The sequence below is a fragment of the Carex rostrata genome, chromosome 18 (assembly GCF_964058835.1).
Source record: "Carex rostrata chromosome 18, lpCarRost1.2, whole genome shotgun sequence".
Classification (NCBI taxonomy): Eukaryota; Viridiplantae; Streptophyta; class Magnoliopsida; order Poales; family Cyperaceae; genus Carex; species Carex rostrata.
The window spans coordinates 217,311-236,688 of record NC_135935.1 but is presented as its reverse complement, the minus strand read 5'-3'; the positions used below and the strand labels follow the sequence as shown (position 1 = coordinate 236,688).

The 19,378-nt window shown below is 33.0% G+C and overlaps 3 long non-coding RNA genes across 5 annotated transcripts; 1 reads left to right on the top strand and 2 right to left on the bottom strand.

Moving 5' to 3' along the window:
- Positions 1-214: 214 nt before the first annotated feature.
- LOC144569812 (uncharacterized) lies at positions 215-1,933 on the top strand. Of its 2 annotated transcripts, XR_013516155.1 has the most exons (5): positions 215-472; positions 681-754; positions 1,127-1,172; positions 1,297-1,440; positions 1,597-1,933. It is a non-coding gene; the product is annotated as an uncharacterized LOC144569812 (long non-coding RNA). The 2 variants fall into 2 exon arrangements; XR_013516154.1 differs by having other exon boundaries at positions 1,297-1,933.
- A 525-nt stretch (positions 1,934-2,458) lies between these two features.
- Positions 2,459-5,047, bottom strand: LOC144569183 (uncharacterized). 2 transcript variants are annotated; one of them, XR_013515997.1, is made up of 3 exons: positions 4,753-5,047; positions 2,827-2,938; positions 2,459-2,735 (listed from the first exon to the last, which is right to left on the bottom strand). It is a non-coding gene; the product is annotated as an uncharacterized LOC144569183 (long non-coding RNA). The 2 variants fall into 2 exon arrangements; XR_013515998.1 differs by lacking the exon at positions 4,753-5,047 and adding an exon at positions 3,882-4,737.
- A 2,479-nt stretch (positions 5,048-7,526) lies between these two features.
- On the bottom strand, positions 7,527-8,694 carry LOC144569827 (uncharacterized). The gene is made up of 2 exons (XR_013516156.1): positions 8,452-8,694; positions 7,527-7,843 (listed from the first exon to the last, which is right to left on the bottom strand). It is a non-coding gene; the product is annotated as an uncharacterized LOC144569827 (long non-coding RNA).
- Between the last annotated feature and the right edge of the window lie 10,684 nt (positions 8,695-19,378).

Here is a 19,378-nt window from a genome sequence, read left to right as displayed (position 1 = left end):
GATTAACATATCAAAACACCTTCAAAAATCATGAAAATTTACGGACATGCACTCTTGACTTCATAGAACAAGAATGTGAATTTGCTGCTGGCAGCATTTCAGCAAAGTGTATCTATTAGCCGTCGGATCTGATTTGAGATTCGTACTTGATGAAGCGCTAATTTGATTTGAGGGAACGGAAAAAATGCTCCGTCTGAACTCCGTAGGGTTTTGATTTTCTCTTTCCTCCCCTCAGCGTCTCTCTCTCGTTCTCTCCTCCTGCGCCTCTCTCGTTCTCTGCTCGGGCCGCTAAGCTGGGTTCAGGCCCGCCCAACTCGAGATCGCTCCGACAACTCCGCCCAGCTCCAGTTCGCTCAGCTTCGCCTCTCTCTCGTTCTCTTCTCTTCCCGTCAGCTCCGCTCCCTGTGTCGTCTCTCCCCCGACTCTAGTGAATCTTTATCCTTCGCGTTGCAGGGAATCGAAACAGAACCATGTAAGTCTCTCTCCTTCTCTCCATGTCTCTATGTTTCTGATTAATTGATCCCAATTGCTTATAACAGAATAAGATATAATTATCTCTTCACAAGTTAGGTAACTAATTTCAAACTCGGACAAAAGTTTCATGGAACTTAACAATGTTGTATACTTGAAATCAAGCTTTTATATAATTTTCCCTTTTTGTTTTCTGTATATTGTCCCAGTTCTATACAGCATGAAGGAAAATTATAAATAGAGATGCTTAGCAGAAATGATGTGAAAGCTATAGTAGTAATAGGTAAGCAAATTACTATTCAATGAGCTATATATGTATTGATTAATACTTGTCCAAGAGTATACATTATGCATAGTTTTGTAATATTCTTTGTCAAAACCAAGGGTGAACATATCAGTCTGGGTGGTACTGGTACTTGTTTTTTACTTGTTTTTTTAAACTGAAATTTTAGTATTAAATTCTGATATCCTTGCTCGAACTTCTGTGAACTTCTGTGCTATGAATTAAAAAATAAACAGTATAAAAACCAGCTGGTGTTATGGTTCAACCATCTCAAAATAAAATTCATATTGAAAGTCTCGCATTAAGCTCTGATCTGTGTAAAAGCAATTAAGTTGGACATGGGTATACTCATACCTTGAGTTGAACTTGTAGCTATTGTCAAAGAAAGGAAGGCCACAATATGAGGACATGTCCAAAGGTATAATGATTTAACAAAAAACCTCAATTTCAACTTATGGCAATTATTTTTGCTTTTTCTATAACATCAGAATCTGAAAGTTTTTTTTATTTCACCTTTTTATAACATACTATTGTTCATGCAGGCAAGGCCTTTGATGCAACGTGGGATTGAGGATGGCAAACATCCATTTAGTGAAATGTTCCATGTAGCCTATCGTACCTCGTCAGAATAATATGAGATGTATATGCAAAGCAATGATTTGTATTGCTCTATGAATGCAGCAAATGTAAATTGCCAGCAACCATTAGTAAATGTCGTAATTGAAAATGATTTTGCACAGAAACTTTCTTTTTATACATAAGCATGTACCTGGCACGTACATATGCATTCATTATGCGTAGTGGTATATAATCCCTCAAATTGTTCTTTTCATTTGTAATAGGTAGTCCGTGCACTGGAAGGAGACACATCACTAGAGGACTTGCAAGATGGCTTGCCGCCAGGCCACAGCCGGTACGTAGGCGGCTCGTATACCAGCTCAGAGTACGAATCAAGCACCTATAATGAGGACATTAAGAAATTCCGTAAAATGGCAATGAAGATCGGTGATTACCAGAGCAGCCAGTACAGTGCGCCTACCAGTGAGTATGGCCTCAATTCGTCAGGTTCGAGCAGTGAAGGCCAGAACTTGTTGTTTTACTAATTGAACTTGTTGTTTATGGAATATGGATATATGAAATTAGATATTGATGAGTAATGTAATATTATTATTTTGTTCACTTGTATCTTATTTGATTGAGCTGTCTTTAATTCTTGGTTCATGCCTCGATAACAATTACTGAGGCTGTACTTGAAGCTTTCGCCGAAATGCAACCAAATTTCAAAGTCAATATATGATAAATTGTACTAATAAATGTGATATTATGGGAAATATCACTGTCAGTTCATTAGCTCCTACAAACTCTACCTATTGGATTAGAAGAAAAAATTTGAAATATGTGGTAACAGCTGATGCCAAGTGCCAACACTGTTTGTAAAATATTGAGATTAAAGTTTGCAATCCTGTGAGTGGTTATTAAATGGTGATTTTTTTGTAATTAAACCAATTTTATTTTGGTTAGAAATCAGGTTCAGGTTTTTGCAAATGAAACAATATGTTTAATCATGCTCGTAGATAGCACTAGCATATCTTGTATTTGCTGCTTTTTCACCAACATTATTTTAAATTGTACTAGCATATCTTGCATTTGCCTCACTTTGATGAATCATGCTTCATACATCAAACAAGCATATAAAAATACATATACCAAAATACAAGCATATAACCATTCATGTTGAAGAGGTGAAAATCATACATCTCATATTGTAAAAAAATAAGTACAAAAGCTCCTGTTAACAAGTGCTTAAACAATAATTACACTCCTATTTTTTGTTTTCACAATAACTAAACAAAACCTAAATGACTTGCAAAAATTACACTTAGTAATCTTAAGCACACAAGACCTCCTACTTCATACCTCATCTCCAATATATGTCCCTTGAGTTGTCAATTAGAGGTTGACTCTTGAGTTGTCAAGTGACCTGCATGGTGAGTAACTTGCATTAGCACTTGAAAAGTTTCAAATAAAACCCTATATTACATTAATTTTGACTTGACAATGTTAGAACCCACATTTTCGAACTTATACAAAAAGCTCCTAGTCTTCACCCATATCATACAAGATCCCTAACTGGTACTGATTGGTACCGATGGCACAAAGTCCATACCGATTGGTACAAGGCACCTACAAGCGCATTTCCAATTAATCAAAAGATTTAGCAGAAGTTAATGTTGTTAGAAATTTATCTACAAAACTGATGTAAAATTGGATAATAACAGAAAATTAAATTATGATGAAACTTTATTACTCGGATCGTGCAAAGCACCGTCCTTAAGCGAATTCTGTCTCTACCGTGCAAGATTTGCAACCGCAACCAAGATTATCCAGGTTTGTTGCTTCTTGGGGCACGTCCTTAGAAGCAACTGACAATAACTCCTCAATAACCAACAACTTACTGAATATTGATATAATATAATTTAGAAGTATATATTTTTGGAAGAATGATATAAATGGATATATATCATATACGGAGATGAGAAGGAATATGTATTGTATAAGAATGATATTTTTCTTTCTATGTTCTGTACAAGCCAATAGATGTGGGTATATTGATATCTCTAAAATTGATCTGAACTCGGTATATTTATAAATAAATTACAAACGGCTAATAGCATTAAGAAAGGGTGTATAGGTGCCAACCGGATTACAGCCTGCACAGTATTAATCAACAGATAACTCTCAAAGGAGAATAACGGATAATCATAAGTGAAAAGGTGTACATTCAAAATTAATTGGATGAGTGATCTGTTAACAGCTTTTACTCTAGTGGTAAAAAATAAAATGAATTTTGAGTTTCATATAATAAATAAATAAATCTTTGACAAATGTATGAATATACACCCATATTGTGTTTCTGAAATTGAATTAAGAGCTTTATGAAAATATATGAATATACACCCCCGAACTATAGAAAACGGTTAAACATATATTATAAGCATATTAGACAATCTACTTACCCCAAACTATATAAGCATTATCTAATTACAAACAAAAAAATTACAAATTTATGAAACAATAAGGGTATAAACAGAAACAAAACAGTAAAACGATAACAACAAGAGAGTACCAGTTGGTCGATTTGCCTAGGTCTTCATTGGGAGACCGGAACCATCTTCCGATAGTATCAGACGCGACGCAGCGCTGAGGCAAGAATTGCCTAGGGTTTTGTCAGATTTGCTGGACGATTAGCCTAGGGATTCGTCATATTTTCCTAGGGCTTCACTGAGGTGCGATGCGGCGCAGCGACAGAGGTCACAGACGCGATGGGCGGAGTTGTTGGAGCGATCTCGAGTTGGGCGAGCCTGAACCCAGCTTAGCGGCTCGAGAAGAGAACGAGAGAGGCGCAGGAGGAGAGAACGAGAGAGAGACGCTGAGGGGAGGAAAGAGAAAATCAAAACCGTACGGAGTACAGACGGAGCATTTTTTCCGCTCCCTCAAATCAAATTAGCGCTTCATCAAGTACGAATCTCAAATCAGATTCGACGGCTAATAGATCTGGCAGCACTTTGCTGAAATGCTGCCAGCAGCAAATTAGCCATACTATATATATATATATATATAAATGTTCTGTAGACAAGATGGTAAGATAAAAACATAGCAGCAAAATCACTCTTACATGCATACTTGACTCGTTTATTATTGTCAGTGTTACCCTTTAATAATTTATCAAATGAAGAAGTAACATAGATAAAAAGTGGAAAAATCAGGAAAATTTCTTAATCCAGTGAAGAGTGTGTACATGCCACTTCAAATAATTACTGGAATTTGGTAATTGCATCAAGAATTATCATTCCACTTGGTATCCAATCCTTCATTAACAAAAAATTCAAATTTGGTAGAGAACCAGTTTTCCCCAAATTACAACCCTAGATTGAACATTTTTTCCTCAAAATTAACAAACAAATTCCATAAATAAACTGAAGGGCCGTTTTACATACCAGTTTATCTCCGATCAATAGAGAGAAGACAGAAGAGTGAGGTTAGGGTTTATCTCCGATCGATTGAGAAGAGTGTGGCGTTAGAGTTTTATCTCTGAAGATTTGGTAGAGAAAAGCAAGAGGCTGGGGCTGGCAGCGGTCGATCGATCTGGAAGAGAGGATGCGATTTGGTTAGTGGAGGATTCAGAAGAAAGGAATGCTCGGATTACTTGGAGAGTAGAGAGGGGGTAGAGAGAAGAGAGGTCTGTCGAGTAGGTTTGAAAAAGATTAAAAATAAGTTCGAAAGATACATTCGTCTCTGTATCCAATTTACTAAAAAGACGGTGTCATTGCACAGAGGTTCTATAAATATGATCTCAAATATGTACTTGCAAATTAAATTTTATATATTTTTTTTAGAAATTTTTTTACTACTTTTTAGATAAGTAGAAAATTAAATATCTGAATGGTGCATAATTTTTTAAAAAAATTGTGAGATTGCCACTTCAAAATTTTGAAATTGTGAGATTGTCATTTCAAACTTCAAAATTGTGTAATTGCCATTACAAAACCTCTTAAATTGTGAGATTGCCATTCTGATACAATTTTTATACTTTTTTTATTAAAAATAATATGAAAAATTCTGTTTTAAATACGTATTTCTGTATTTCCAATTTTACCCCTTCATACACTTAATTGGTTATTTTCCCCTCCAGTTCAAGTTCGCCTCTCTTCAAATCGTTTCTCTGTGCTTCCGATTCCTCCCCTTCGGAGACGCCATGGACGGAGGTTGAGAGGAGCTAGAATCCTACATTCTACAGAGAAGGTGAAGTTGAGCACTTTCTCTTGTTCACCATTATTGTGTGTCCTAGCACCCCTCCGCGCGTCCTAGCACCCCTTCAGTCCAGGCACTTCTCCGTGCGTCCTAACACCCCTCCGCGCCTCTCCAAATCACAGATCTCTCCTCTCTTGCGCAACACCTAGCTCCGCCGCCTCCCTTGCCCTTTCAAAGCCCTCCATTTCCGGTAAGCACTCTCTTCCTCTCCCTCGTTCTCCATTTCTGTTGGTCTTCGAACAAATTCATTGATTTAGTTAATATCAGAAATAGAAGTGAACTCCATGCATATGCATTGAAACAGGGTTTTGGTTATATTTTAGAAGTTGGAAATGCTTTAATAGACGTGTATACTAAATGTGGCTACATCAACTTTGCAAAGGCCGTGTATGATAGAATGCATATGAGAGACTATATTGTATATGCATGATAGAATACATATGAGAGACTATGTTAAACTACACGGGCAATTTTTTGTGGTAATCCTCAATTTCTTCTAATTAGTTATTGTATACTATTTTGAAGATCCTTCTTTTACTGATTTGAGGCAATGGATGTAAAACAAGGATTATCACTGTTTCATTTTCTATGTTTTAACCAAACAGTCCTTGCTTTTTTCATCACTATTTCCTGATTTTAGTGCCAGCATTTTGATTTTATTTTATTTTGCAGAAGTCATTTTCGTGCAGGTTCTAGATGTGGGAAGAGGACTACGAGGATAATCTTCGTGACATTGGAGTTGTGGGCATGCAGAATGATCTGAATTGTCGAATTGTCGCTCGATTTGATAATGAGATTGGAAAATTGAAGATATTAGCGGAGAAGATTCTTTCTTGTTATAAATGTTGTTGTGATGATTTGTATTTTGATTGTAATTATGTGCAAGTAGTATTAGGAGGTGTTTCTAGTTTTTAGAACTTTTGTGGACCTTATTGCTTAATTGCATGTTTTTGTGAACTTTTGTGGATTTTAGTAAATGCTAGTTGGAGATTGTGTGAATATGTGTATGTTTATTGCTTAATATGCTGTTATGACATTGGTACTCTTAATTCTAGAAGGTACTCTTAATTAAGAGAAGTACATGCATTGTCCATGTTCTGTACAGTTCATGAGCTGAGCCAAAAACTTCATCATTTCTTTGTGTTTTCTTCACACAATGCGTGCTTTTAAATTCATGTCTTGGTAGCATATGGTCTCAGGCACCTCTATACCAATTTACACATTTTTATGGATTTAATTTATGTTTTAAAGAATTATTTTAGTGACAGGGGCTGTTCAGTCCAAGTTCTGCTGCCACAAATTTGTGAATTTTTTTCTAGCCAATTAGCTACATAGAATTTTGATTTCTTTATATGGAAATGCTCATATTAATCTGTACTATATGTGTGATTTTTGTGGTGGCCTCAGGATCTTTCTACAAGGTACTGGTAAGGAGGCTTGGTGCCATGGTTCCTATTTCCAGCAGCAGAAAAGAAAAGATATCATAAACTTGAAAAAGCTGAACTTTAGAAATCCATTAAAAATAGAAGAAAAATTCAAATAAATCAAAATTTGGCTCTAAACTGTGTGGAATGAAGTCCTTTACATATTGGTATAATTTATTTTGCATTTCAGTCCCTGCATCAGTCTGCACTAACTGATTTACCAGAACAGGTCATTTTCATTGGTTTTGGGGTTATAACACGGTTTTAATAGCCACTGTTCTGACATGAGTAAGCATGAGTAAGCATAGCCACTGTTTTCACAAAGAGGTCCCTGGTTTCATCAAAATTTGGCTTTTGTGGAAAAAGGTGATTAATTAATATATGGTGATGACTGTTTGGGTTCAACCTCTATTCCATACGATGAACAGATATGATTGCCGCAAGAAATTCTGGTAATGCAGTTGTACTAGGTAGGTTACTATGCACAGTAATGGAATAGGAGCCTAAATTTCCCAGTTCCATTTGAAATTGAGGAATAAGAAAACAAATGCTATGCTTCACTTCATAATGTAATTTCAGACAACATCACCAAGTAAGCTTTCAATTCATCACCAAATAAGCTTACAATAACAGAAATATTACAATTTAGCAAAAAAAGACCTAAAACAAACACCAATTCAGTTCAAACTCTATACTAAAAACCTGACAAATATTACAATTTTGCAAAATTACCACTGTCAACTATTAAAATCCAAAATATTACAATTTGGCACAAAAATTCCCAAACGCACTAGAGTAGTGCAGAATGTCTCATCCAAGTGCAATAGCTTCATCATCACTTGATTGTTGACCACTGTAAAAAATTTCAAAAGCATAAGAATGTTGACCAACCATACACCAGAAATATAAATTCACCTGTTGTGTAAATTGCTAAATAAACAAATTTTCTGCCTTATTTGTATAAATTGCCAAATAAAGAGCCTATTCTGTCTAAATTGCACAACACTTAAATTATCAACCCTTTTCTTTTCTTTTAAAACAAAACTGGGTCAAATTAGAGTCAATTCTTTTCTTTTGGAATACCAGACTCTTCCGTCTTCTACGAAATGTCCCTTCATCTCAGTTCATGCTCTTCTGGAATACCAAGTGAGTTTTATATTTTTAATTAATACTTTATTTGATAATATGCAAGAGCACCACAATCAGTGTAACCTATGAATATTTTTGTCTTAAAATATCTACCACTGATGAGTTCCTGAAAATTGGAATACCAAGTAAGAAAATGCTTCTGAAATAATTATCACAGTGAAGATAGAGAAATGCACAAAGAAAATTGAGGCATGAACTGACCAAGAACATCTGATCTCCAACTATCAAAATTTCAAAACTCGAGCTCAAAGTGTATCACTACAAATAGCATCTGATGCAGTCACAATCATAAAATAGAATTAAATCACTTACTTGGTAATAGTTCCATCAACATCAGAAATGAAGAGGTACCAAACCCTAGCGAGAGATTTGAGTAGGCGATTTGAGTAGGCGATTTGAGGAGGAGGCGAAAATTCACGAACCCTAGCGAGCGGAGGAGGAGGCAATTTGAGGATATCTGCGATTTGAAGGTTGATGAACTGCGATTTGTGAGTTTAGCCGTGTAAGTCTCGTCCTTGCCAAAGAGAAAGAGTTTCTGTTTTTCTGAAGAGGGTATTTCAGTCATTTTTTTATTTTTATTTATTAATAAAATTAATACAGTATTAATGGCAATTTCACAATTTAAGAAGTTTTGTAATGACAATTTTATAATTTTGAAGTTTGAAGTGGCAATCTCACAATTTCAAGTTTTTGGAGTGGCAATCTCACAATTTTCCCTAATTTTTTAGATCAAGTGATTTTCTACCTATCTAAAAAAATAGTAAAAAAAGTTCTAAAAAATATAAAATTTGATTTGCAAGTGCATATTCATATGGAGATCATGTTGAACGGTTCAGATCGACCGTTAGAATTTTAAAAACTCGAATATTGAGCCGTTGCATAGAGACCCTCTATGCAACCCATAGCACCATAGCCTCACTCTTACTAAAATTACCAAAGCCATCATCATTTCAGTTCACCTGGGGTAACATAATCATTCCGTTTAGGTTGAGGCTGTCTGATTAGAGACTATTAAAGAATATAGTGTATCACCTAGGGCCAGATATAAACAGAAATATATGTTACCGCAGAGAATATAGACTCCCTACCCACGAGAAATTGATTGATAATTAGGACACTTCGTCACTGATCATACGGCTCAGATTTACATCTCCACAAATTATGTAATGCATGTACAACAAATAATATAACAAAAATTAAAAAAAGAAAAATCTAAAATGAAACTTACACCAATACAAATTTAGTTTTTCCATCAATACAATCTAGTAGCTAAACTTTTTTTTAATGAATCTAGTAGCTAAACTTGAGATTAGCATTCAAAATTTGAATGAATATAATGCAAAAGAATATTGATTGATAGTAATACACTAAGAATTAATTTGTTTGTTTGAAGAGAATGATAAATTAGTCATTTCATCTTAAAATAAAATATTAATAATAAGTTTAAAATTAGATTAAAGAAAGGAAAAATGAGAAAGGTTGTTTGATTTTGTGGGGAAATAAGCAATTTTTATGTTTTGATGGAGAAATTAGTCATTTGCAAATGCTGCTTTTTGTTAGTTTTGTAGATTTACAATATGATAATCATGTTAAAAAAAATTGGTAATCATGTCTGGCGTAATAAAAAAAAGGTTGCTACTAATTAACTATCAATCTATCATCCAAGAATTTTTGCACATCTTTCGCCCAGTTAAAATTTTTACAGGGTTCATTTTGTTTTGCCTTAAAATTCATGAAGGATGTACTCCTCAAATGCCGAAATTTTTATAGTTAGCACCTTAATAGCCAAATTTAATTTAGCATCAATATCATTAATTCCAAAGAAAGAGGATGTCATTACAGTACGAAATTTTAGACATATTAGTTTAATTAATTGTAGTTATAAACTTATTACTAAACTTCTTGCAGATAGGATTTCAAATGTTATGGACTCTATAATTGATTCATCACAAACAACTTATATTAAAGGTAGATTTCTTCTTAATAATGTAGTTTGTGCCCATGAGGTATTGCATCAGATTAAGATTACGAAACAGAAAGGAGTCTTATTTAAGTTAGATTTTGAAAAGACTTTTGACCATGTTAATTGATATTTTCTTATAGAGGTTATGCAATTAAGAGGCTTTGGTCCTAGATTTATTTCTTGGATTAAATTTACTTTAGAAGGTAGTCGAACTTGTATTAATCTGAATAGTACTTTAGGTCCATACTTTTTCATGTAATATATGGGTGAGACAAGGTGATCCCTTGTCACCTTTTCTCTTTATCTTAGTTACGAATTTTTTAAATAAGATTCTGTTGAGAGCACAACAAGGGTGATTTATAGAAGGTTTAGGTAATTTTTCTAATTTAGGTAATGTGTTAAATTTACATTTTGCGGATGACACTTTACTATTTCTTGAAGTTGATAAAAATATTTTAGTTAATATTAAATGGCTTTTTTTGGCATTTGAGAATGACTCAGGTCTCAAAATTAATTATGACAAGAGTGAGATGTACCCACTAAATTTGAATGATTTAGAGTGTGCTGATTTAGCTTCTGTATTAGGTTGTAAGGTACTTAATTTACGACTTACTTATTTAGGTGTCTCAATCAATAATAAGTCTCTTACAGACATTGATTGGCAAATTCTTATAGATAAGATTGAGAAAAATTGCAAACATGGAAGGATTCCTTATTATCTTTAGGGGGGTAGAGTTACTCTTCTTAATTCTGTCATTTCAGCTATTCCTTTATATTGGCTATCTATTTATAGATTACCTGTAAAAATAAGACATAAAATAGATAAGATTAGAAGAAAATTCTTGTGGCATGGGGGTAATTCTACAAGAAAAAAATATCATTTAGTGGAATGGAGGATAGTTTGTAAGAGTAAAAGTCAAGGTGGTTTGGACATTTTAGATTTGAAACTTATGAATAAAGCTTTATTGGCTAAGTGGTGGATTCAATTTTTAGATAATATTGTACATGGTAAGTGGAATGATATAATTTGAAGTAAATATGGGACAAGAACTACTCCTTCAATTTGCTCTCCTTTCTGGAGATCAATTCTTAAGGATATTCCGGTTATTAATTTAGTATTAAACAAAGAAATAGGTAATGGTCAAACTACTTCTTTTTAGTTAGATAGATGGTGTTCTGAGCATACTTTACAACATCAATATTCGCACTTGTTTTCTATAGTATCTAATAGATTTATTTCAGTTGCCGAGGCTTTTGTTAGTTCTACTCTTCAATTGTCTTTCAAAAGACAGTTGACGGGTATCTGTTTAGAAGAATGACAAGCTTTATAGTTTAAATTTCAGCACTTCACTTTATCTGATCAGTTAGAGGATAGATTGATTTAGAGATGGTCTAAGGATGATAACTTTACTGTACATTCTTTTTATCAATGGCTTGAATATGGGGGTATTCAAAATAAGGGGTATAATTCTATTTGGCAATCACATATCCCTTTGAAAATCAAAATATTTTTATGGTTAGTTAGGAGGGATAAAATCCTAACTAAAATTAATTTAGCTGCCAAAGGTTGGCAATGTGATATTTCTTGTGTTTTTTGTGATAAACCTGAAGATACTGAACATCTTTTTATACATTGTTCTTACATTAGATTAATATGGAATTTGATTGCCGATCATAATAATTTTACATTTACTTGTGCATCTTTAGAGGATTTATGGTTATTAGATGCAAATATTCCTTTAAAAGATAGGCTATTGGTTGAGCTATTACGAGGATCCATTTTATGGATCATTTGGTTAGAAAGAAATCGAATTTGTTTTAATGATGCTAACATATTACCAATTAAATCTATTAGTGCAATAATTATTTCATTGGCTAGTTTTTGGTGTCAATCTCGTTTAGATAATTCATTTTTAAAATTGAGTCTAATGCTCCCTTCTGATGTTAAGGATCTCCCAGATCAACTTTAGGAGGAAGAGGTAAGAAGTCCATAATTAGCTCAAGTAATAGACATTCAAATGTACATTTCTCAAGTGACCAGTTCAGAGGATATGCAGGTTTTTGGAGTTGGCAACCCTCCATCTCCAATGTCTGAAGAAGAGGAGGATGATGAAGACTTATTAGATATGTAGTACTTAGTTTTATGCATATTTTGATATTTTTTGTACTTTCTTATGTTGTTGCCTTACTTAGTTGTGTGTATGTTATGAGGTTTTGTATTTCTTTTGTTTTTGTTTCTCTTTTGAATAGCTGTATAAGACTTGTCATATTTGTTTTTGGTACCAATTAGGTACTATGTTAGATATGCTATGATTTCAAATGAAATCGGTGGTATATACCACTATTTTTCAAAAAAAAAATATAGTTAGCACCTTAACAATTCAAAATTAACAACTACCACCTAAAACTTCAAATTTCAGTTTTTACTATCCAAGCGTCCTCAGTCTGCACACCAATTTTTTTGATGCGCGGACTAGGGAAGCGCACCAAATTTTTTTTTAGTTTTGTTCTGAATTGTTTGAATTGCTTGGACTAATTTTTTTTCTATTCTATTTTATTCTGTGGTATTTATAATTATATATACACATAAAATTTAACGATGAAATTGTAGAAGATAAAACTCACTTGTTCAATAAATAAAATTTTGGACTAATTTGAACAAAAAATTATTACAACAAAATTATATGCACAATCTGAGCAGCATTTTGTACTAAGTAAGTTAGTGAGCAAATTGTTACAAATTATACGCCTAATTCGATGAATGTTTTATACTACAAATTATATGCAGAACACATACAAAATTTGTCTAAAAATTTCAAACAATTCAGAACATAACTAAAAAAAATTAGTGCCTAGATTGAGAGCGCTTGGATGATAAAAACTGAAATTTAAAGTTTTAAATAGTTGTTGTTTAATTTGAATTAATTAAGGTGCTAACTAACAAAAATTCGCGTCCCATTTAGAGGGAAAAAACGGTGAATTCCGTACTGGCTGGATGATTCGTCCAATCTGACGAGTAAAATCATTATCCATTAAATTAAGAGTATGTGCATCATATTTATATTTATGAGAGCAAAATTAATAACTAATTTTGATCATCCGATCAAATAAGAATAAGTGAGAAATGTTTCTTTTGCCTTTAGAATTACTTTTCAATTTTAACAAGAAAATATTCACCGATAAATATTCAATATATAAAAAAAAAATTAGAATTACTTTTCAATTTTAATAAGAAAATACTCAATATATATATTCATTATGACAAAAAAAAAATTACGATTTGATTTTAGAAAACTTCAAGAACATAACATATTATCCGTTCAAAATAAATATAAATAATAAATCATCCAACAAAAATATTGTACAGTGATACTTTGGGGCTTGGCCCTTGTGAATGAATTCGGATCTTTAAAGTAACCTAAATTTTGAGTTTGGATTCGAACCGTCCGATCTGCTTTGGCGCAAATATTAAAGGAGTTCTCTTTATTTTATTTCGGATCAGATTGACTCAAGTTTTTATTAGACGGTCCGGATCCAAACCCAAAATTTGGATTACTTTAAGTGATCTGAACCCCTTGTGAATCCAGAAGCTTATCATCGAGTACCGCATCATTTTACGAAATTCAACCAAACGATACTTTTACGAGCCAACGGAAAATGGAATTCGCATCCTCTGAGATAATCTCATATTTTGCATGACTTTTCTGAAAATCCCAACCGTTCAAATAAGTTTTACACGAATCACAAAGTTCAAATAATACTGGCCCCCGCATTATCCCCAAATAGGCACCGGACACGTCGGTCATGCAAAATATGAGATATCTCAGAGGATACGAAGGTCTTTAAGATTTGTATCATAATTAAACCGGACAGCTGGGATTCCTCTGTATAAAGGATCCCTCACTATATATGTAATCTGTATCCGCTTAGGTTTACCTAAGATGCAATAGAAAAAAAAATCAGATTGTTCTTTTAGCTTTGGCACGAAACTTAAAGCAGATCTCCTATGTCTAAATAGGAATCGAAGTCTTTTGACTCGGCTGTCATTTTTTCTCTGTTGCGCCTATGGGATCGATACGGACCCCTGTATATGAACTATATGAATCTGCCCGTGGATGTCTGGAGAAACTACTCCTTTGAGGTTGTTCCACAACAAGATATTAAGAGTAAAGGATTAAGAGCTTAAGAAGCACTAAAGAATTAATGTCCGGTTGTCTTGATCCGTGGATGAAAGCTAAAGGAAGAAATGGAGTTGCCTTAAGATTCGCGCAGAGGAGGCTAAATGAGATAATCTTAATCTACGCTAAAGAACCGGTTTTCGATATAATTAAGCGACTAAGGAAGTTAAAGAAAGCGAATTAAACCTTAAAGAAGCTTAATCTCTTATTGTCGAAGAACCCATTTAACTTCTTAATAAACGTGCATCTGGCCTCAAGTAAGTGGGTTATTGATATTGTACTACGGTCGCATTGTGTCATGTCTAGATGTGCTTGGAACAAGGCCATGTCATGCTAATACGTCAAAATTTCTAGACGTATCGTGCTACACAGTGTCGAAAATGAACACAACACGTTTAACATCACGACACGGTTTGGTACAATGTGTTTCGGTTGTTGGTCTTGGGAGCTCTCGATTTATCCGTTTGACTGGATTTGCAAAACATACATAATTGCATTTTACAGTTTTTCTTTTTGAGAATTTGTGCAGATTCATGACAACTGAAGGTTCAGTAATGATGCATCAATGATGAATTAATGAACTGCAATGGATGTAGTCATGAGGCATAAGACATTGGATAACAAAAGCATTAACTCAAGATTAAGGATAATTAATCTGTAAAATTGGTAAAATAAGCTTGAGATTGACCTAAGTGGGGCTTACCGTTGCAACGGTTAAGGAACAGTTGCAACGAAATAAATCCTTTGAAAACCCCGTGACGCATAAAATGGTTTTTAGCATCATCAAATGCTAACCATTCCAGATGATTACCATGGTGGGCACCGTTGCAACGGTCATTGACCGTTGTCAACAGTATCCACTGTTACACTCCAAACCGCTCAGATTAACTTACCGTTGTGACAATCCCCTGTACCGTTGCAACGGTCAGTACCAATTACTTCCATTTTATCAGCTCTCTATAAATAGAAGCTATACCAAGGTTTAGGGTACCACTCTAGCCATCCCCAATTTCAATATTTCGTATTTACAGATCTAGAGAGAGCCGTTGTTGCTTGTGCACTCAAACTTCAATATACACAATCAATCTCAAGTTTATTCAATCAATACAATAACTCCTAGAGTGATCATGCGTGATCAAATCAATCACTACTCCGAGCCTTGTGCTCATCTAGCAATCCTTGAGTCCTCGTGAATTAGATTATCTTCCTTTGAGCCTTTAGTGCTCCTGTTAGGGCCATGTGACTTCTCAGAAGATTGTAAGGGCTCATCGGTTCCAATTGTAACCATTTCTCATTGGATAAAGAAAGACACGCCATCTAGAAGGTCGCGGACCCCGGAGACGTAGGTGTTAGTACCGAACTCAGTAAAAACAACTCTCATGTCAAGTGTCTCTAAACTCTACTATTTACTTTACTTTTAGTTTAGGACCAAGTTATTTTAGTTTTCGCCAATAATAACTTATAGACATAGTAGAATATTATTATTTGGATAAAAAATCTAAAAAGACCCTATTCACCCCCCTCCCCCCTCTTAGTGCCTTTGGGACCAACATCGGCGTGATGTGTCATACTTACACGTATCGTGTCAATTATGTTTTCTTTTTAGATTTTGATAATTTGTTACTTTAAAAATGTGTAAATGTCTAAAAAAAATGAAAAATATTCAAAAGTAAAAAATAAATTACATTGTTTTATTTATTTTTAAATATTTTTATGTTTTGATACAATTTGAAAATATATTTGTAAGTGATAAAAAAATTGAGAAAATAACTAAAAAATAGGAAAACGATAAGTATTTTGGACATGCAGTCCAGACGCTAAAAAATGTTAACACTGTAAGTTACAAATAGGTATTTGTTATAAAAAAAATGAGATTATGAGATATAAAGCAAGCTTAGTGGCGCAACGCTTTACGCAAATACATAGAGTTGATTATGAAGAAATGTATTCACCTGTAGTGTGCAATAAGTCTCTAGTTTCTAATAAGTCCCACAATCACAGTAAATTTAAAAATACAACTTATGGATGTTGTAACATCATATTTATATGATTCACTTGACATTGACATATAAATGAAAATGCCTGAAGCATATAAGTCAAAACCTAGAGAAATGTACACTTATAAAATTAAAAAAGATCTTTATACAGACTAAAACAATCAGGTCGAATGTGGTACAATCGACTAAGTGAGTATCTTCTAAAGGATACAAAAATAACATAATTAATTCGTATGTTTTCATTAAAAAATCAGATCTAAAATTTATAATCATTGTAGTGTATGTTGATAATTTAAACATCATTGAATCTTCTTAAGAGATTGAAAATACTGCAAAATTATTAAAAAAATGAGTTTGAAATGAAAAACCTTGGTGTAATTAAATTTTGTGTTGGCATGCAGATTGAGCATCTAATAATAGAACTAGTATTGTACCCGTGCGTTGCAACGGAAACATATTATAAAATGAAGAAGATCATGAGTTTGATTTACAAATTGAATTTCAAACTTTGATGCAAGTAAAGAGGTTTGATAAAAAAAAAAATAGCTTGTAGAAATATATACATCCCATAGGCAAAAGCCAAAGGACAAAATATTTAGTAAAAGTTAATTCATATTAATAAATTAGTTGCTCTATTTTATGTCACTAATTATAGTTAATGTTATTAAAATCCCTCCTCAATATATCTTCTCCATATAATTAACAACTGAAACTAAGAATGAATATGAACATACTAATAAAAAAGAAAATTTAATCTTATCAAAATTGAAGAAGTAAAATTGTAAAAGATTCACTATAGCTTAAATTGAGTATGAATTAAATTTGGAGATATCAAATATTGATATAATATTTTTAAAAGATGTCAACATTTGATATTTTTAAAAATAAATTGATCATCATCATGATTCTTAAATAAGGAAATAAATGTGAGATGGCTGGAGGAGAAATAAGAAAATGAATAAATTGATTTTCTCTCCAATTTTGTTCTCTATTCAATTTAATTGTAACATATCGTGCGGCAGTATGTGTGGCGAGTATGTTTCTAACTAAATTTAGACTTCTACACATAAAAAATATGCATTTAATCAAAATAATATAGATTTTTTGATTGGAGGGCTGATATTAAATCCAAAATTTCATCTTTCAATCATAGCCATTGGAGGATCAGGACATCTACGTGCATAATATAAGAATGAAGATATTTATCCATCAATCAAATTATATTGAAAAAAATATGAAAAAGGTTTAATATGGATAAATCTCATTCTTTGAGCACACCAATGGTCGTATACAATCACTAGTAAAAAATGATCATTTTCGCCCGCAATAAAATAATGAAAAAGTGCTTGGTCCTGAAGTGTCATACTTAAGTGCAATTGGAGCATTATTATATCTTGCAAATAATACAAAACACGATATCACATTTTTTGTAAATGCATTGGCAAGATATAGTTCCAAACCAATTTGAAGATATTAAAATAGAATTAAATACATATTTCACTATCTCTGCGAAACTAGAGATATGGGGTTATACTATCAAAATGATACAAAATCCAATTTAATTGGATATGCATATGCATGATATTTGTCAGGCCCACATAAAACATGATCTTAAACGAGACACGTATTCGCTTATTGTGGAGCTGTAATTCCATGGTGATCAACAAAGCAAACTTTAACGGCAACATCATCAAATCATGCCGAACTAATCGCCTTATACGAGGTAGATCGAGAATGCGTTTGGTTATGATCAATGATTCAAAATATTCAAGAATAATACAGACTTGAAAACATCAAGAAAAATCCTACTCCGCAAATTAAGACAATGCAGCATGCATTGCACAAATAAAAAATATATATCAAAGAAAACCGAACTAAATATATTGCGCCAAAGTTCTTTTCGACACATTACTTACAAAAAGGAGGGCGCAATAGATATTTGTCAAGTCCGATCAATTGATAATTTGGAAGACCTATTCACAAAATCTTTACCGACAAAGGTTTTTGAACAACTCACAAAGAAGATAGGTCTTTATTGATTAAAGAATACTCAATGATATCAAAATGAGAGAAAACATTACACACACTCTACTCTTTTTCTCTTAATCAAGTTTTTATTCCAATGAGTTTTTCTTGATAAGATTTTTATGAGGCAATATACATGATCATGAAGTATTATGTTAATATTGATCATAAAGTGTCATATTAATAACATATAATGAAATATGAACATCCAAGAAGAAATATTATAAATCAAATTAAATATAATTTATTTGGATGTTTGTTCTATAGCTTTCAATATTAATGCTCAATTCATTACCATACTACCCACTACTATTAGCATTCATTATCTCATTTATTATTATAATAGTTCGGACTTGGCTACGGTGCTATGGGTTGCATAGAGACCTCCCGTGCTACGGCTCAATATTCAAGTTTTTAAAATCCTAACGGTCGATCCGAACCGTTCATCTTGTTATCCATATTAATATGTGTTTGGAGAGCAAATTTTACATTTTTTGGAAATTTTTTACTATTTTTTTAGATTTATTGAAAATCGTTGTTTTTCAGACAAATATGGACCATAAAAAACAGAGATATTTAATAAATCTAAAAAAAATAGTAAAATTTTTTCAAAAAATGTAAAATTTGGTCTCCAAACACATATTAATATGGAGAACAAGATGAATGGTTCGGATCAACCGTTAAGATTTTGAAAACTCGAATATTGAGCCGTAGCACGGGAGGCCTCTATGCAACCCATAGCATATTAGCCAAATCCATAATAGTTCTTCATATACAATTTCTAACTCATAAATAAAAATTTTATAAACAGAAAATTGAACACACAATTAGAAAAAAAGAGAGTATATTTTTACTCTCTCTATCTCTCTTATTATTCATTTTATTTTTGTTACAACTTAATTTACTTTTACAACACTAAAATATTTATTCAGTCAATTTACTTTTACAACATCAAAATGTTTATTCACGATTCTATATTCGGGATTACATATTTCAGGGTCAGGGACGACCCCGCTTATCAGTAAACCCGGTTCAGCGTACCCAATCAATACCGGTTCAGCGTAAAAGACCTAACC